The sequence below is a fragment of the Sinocyclocheilus anshuiensis genome, unplaced genomic scaffold (genome assembly GCF_001515605.1).
Source record: "Sinocyclocheilus anshuiensis isolate Anshui unplaced genomic scaffold, SAMN03320099.WGS_v1.1 scaffold536, whole genome shotgun sequence".
Taxonomy (NCBI): domain Eukaryota; kingdom Metazoa; phylum Chordata; class Actinopteri; order Cypriniformes; family Cyprinidae; genus Sinocyclocheilus; species Sinocyclocheilus anshuiensis.
Window position 1 is genome coordinate 2061236 of NW_015557179.1, and position 3001 is coordinate 2064236.

General features: G+C 36.4%; 1 pseudogene; it reads left to right on the plus strand.

The window, feature by feature from the left end:
* Positions 1-393: 393 nt before the first annotated feature.
* On the plus strand, positions 394-2607 carry LOC107678507 (tumor necrosis factor alpha-induced protein 2-like; annotated as a pseudogene).
* The last annotated feature ends 394 nt before the right edge of the window (positions 2608-3001 follow it).

Consider the following 3001-nt stretch of genomic DNA (forward strand, 5'->3'; position numbering starts at 1 on the left):
AACAAATTTGCATTTGATGAACCTCTTTAAACGGATTCAAAATAGCCTGAATATAGAATACTTTCAATGTTTTACAGATTTATGAATTTTTCAATATAATTATACAAACGTATATATTTCAATCTGTCACTTAAACGCTGTGATAAGGGTTACTGTAGGCTATAACGTTGTGCTGTTTTCTAGTTAATAAGTGACTAACCAATGTAAAACACCATTGCCTGATAAGAGTCAGTGAAGAAGAGTCAGTGATAAGAGTCATTAAATAAAGCACTATATTAAAATGTGATGTTGGCTAATGTTGCATGATGTTTTACTTTCATAATATGTTCTGTCTTTCTGTCTCATGTAATGTACAGAGTCATTCAGTAGCAGTTTGGATTAGGGGTAACAACAATGGAAAAATCTCCCACTTCTAATGGTAAATATATCACTGTCAAAGAAATTATATGTAATATAAAAAGCCTACTCACATAAACCGAATAGAGTAAAATATATATATTGTCACCCTGCTAGGTCATTATTGTAATATAAGTATATAAAAGTTGTGCAAGTGTACAACACTAATACCAATATACACTATACAGTATAATACAAAATTCACAAAAATGTAAATTAAACAATATACAAAACAATAAAAATGGTTAAAAAAAATACAAAACTCAAATGTTTTAATGTGCTGGAATGAAATGTGATGTATGTGTGTATCATATTGTCTGTATAAGATCTTACAGAAGACTTTTGGGACATCATAAAAAAAAATTTGAGAATGGAAAATGATTTTGAGCTTTAAAATTTACAATTTGTTATAATATTTTCTGGTTTTGCACAGTGAAGGATGTCTTTCGCAGACTTTCTTTCTTCAGAAAAAGCTATAGGCACAGTAAAAATAAATGGACATCTTTATCAGTGGATAAAGAGGAGAAATTTGAATTTAAGGCGACAGAGATCCCTCTAAAGCCATGCTCAGGTAAATCTCTAGTTAGGTTGTGTTAGTAAGTACAGCACATTTAATGCATAATGCTATCTATATATAATTTAATCGAAGCAATTCTCTCTTATTCCCGCTTTGTTTTCTCAATAGTTTTGCAGATCAAAGATTATATACAAACAGACATGCTGAAGGAGGCCTGTCTGAACCTGCTCTCTCTGCGCCTGGAACTCCAGCGAGAACAGCGCACTCTGGGGGAAGGAGCTTCTCAAACGAATCTGGTTAATAAAGAGAAAGACCTCAGTCTGCTCTATGACGCACTAAGGAACAAAATGTTTGTTATTGTACACAACTCCAGTGCTCTGCCCTCATGCAATAAAGAGCTGCTGGCTTATGTGGCCACCATTATCCTGGAGGAAGACAAGAGACAGGGAGAGCCAGGAGCGATGCAGGGATTGAGGGAAGCATGGAGGGATGCGGTACTAAACAGGGTTCAAGATACACTGAAGAAAGTTCATCTGGACAGCCGTGAGCAGAACGCTTCCTGGCTGGCAGTGCATCTGGGGCTTCTGGGTAAAGCTGTGGTGGAGGATTTGGAGAGAGTGAAGACTGAGCTTCAGAACTCATATCCAGAAGACTTTAATGTGTTTGAAACCTACAGTATGTGTCCTGCTATCACGAGGCTGTAGGAGAGCATCTAAAGAGACTTCTGGAAAAGGTGACAGAGCTGAAAGATTACTATGCTCTTCTAGAGTTCATTATTCATTGCTACCCCAGGTGAGGTTTTAAGAGAAAAACAGAAATATCTGAATGACACTTCATTGCTTAATTCATGTTTCAGTTGAATTGTATCTCTTTTGCATTCCACAGTGATCTGAGAGGCCATGAGAGAGCCCTTATAATAAAGGAGGACCTGAACAAAATAAAAACCTCTTACTGTGATTGCCAAATGGTAAGCTACGGCAAGGAAAGATAGTTTAGCAAATTCAATATTAATACAATACATAAGCATTAGATTTTTGTTTTACATCAATTTGCTTTACTGTGATGCCATATTTGATATCAGGAGGACTTTAAACATGCACTGGAGAATTTCATCATGCTTGAAAAAGAAGTGTGGAAAAAGAAGAAATCTCCTGATAGAACAGATGATGGATTCCTCACGTCAAAAATATACATGGACATCTGTCAGGTCGGGACTAATCTTATCATTCAAGTGTGATCAAAACCTTTGACTGATTCTATAATAATTAAAATCTAATTTGTTTTTGTTTTTTATTGAATTAATTATCAAGCATTATAAATTCCATACGGAGTTCATGTTTGACATTTACCCATACCTAAGTCTCTATAATTGCTCCTATTGATTTGTCTGTTAGCTTATAGCGAGTTATGCTGGGAATCTTGAGAAGATTGACGAGAATCTGGGAAAGTCAGTTGTACACTATTGTTTAGAGGAGCTAAATCCATTTTACACAAGGTTTGTATCACAGAATTATTATAGATTAACTTGAGATCACTTCTGCATCTTTCCTTCTCTGACAGTTTCGTTCTGTTTTAGATTTGAAAAAGAGTTTTCACAGCACACTGTCTCTCTGTTGAGCTCTGACCTGCTGGACTGCTGTCTTTGGGTAGAATATCACATGACCTACATCAATAGTTTCAGTTCACTCAAGTAAGTCCACCATGAGAAGAACACTGCCCTTTTGAAAAAGGAGTACACTTTAGCATACTTTCCTTTAAAAGATCATACTTAAGTGTGAACTGAATTTAGTGTTTTCAGACACTTCAGTGCATGTTATTTACAATTAAATGAAAATTTATTAAATTAATTGTCAGGGTTTGGCAAGGGAGGACTTAGATGCAGAATGAACAGGGGGAACAGAGTTTAAAGGGGTCATATGATGCGATTTCAATTTTTCCTTTCTCTTTGGAGTGTTACAAGCTCTTGGTGCATAAAGAAGATCTGTAAAGTTGCAAAGACTAAAGCGGCCGCTCCTTCGTCGAATCTGCCGGCCGTGCCGTTCTCAAGCTCACCGGACTCCTCTCACTCAGCCTGCCAGCCGTTCCTCA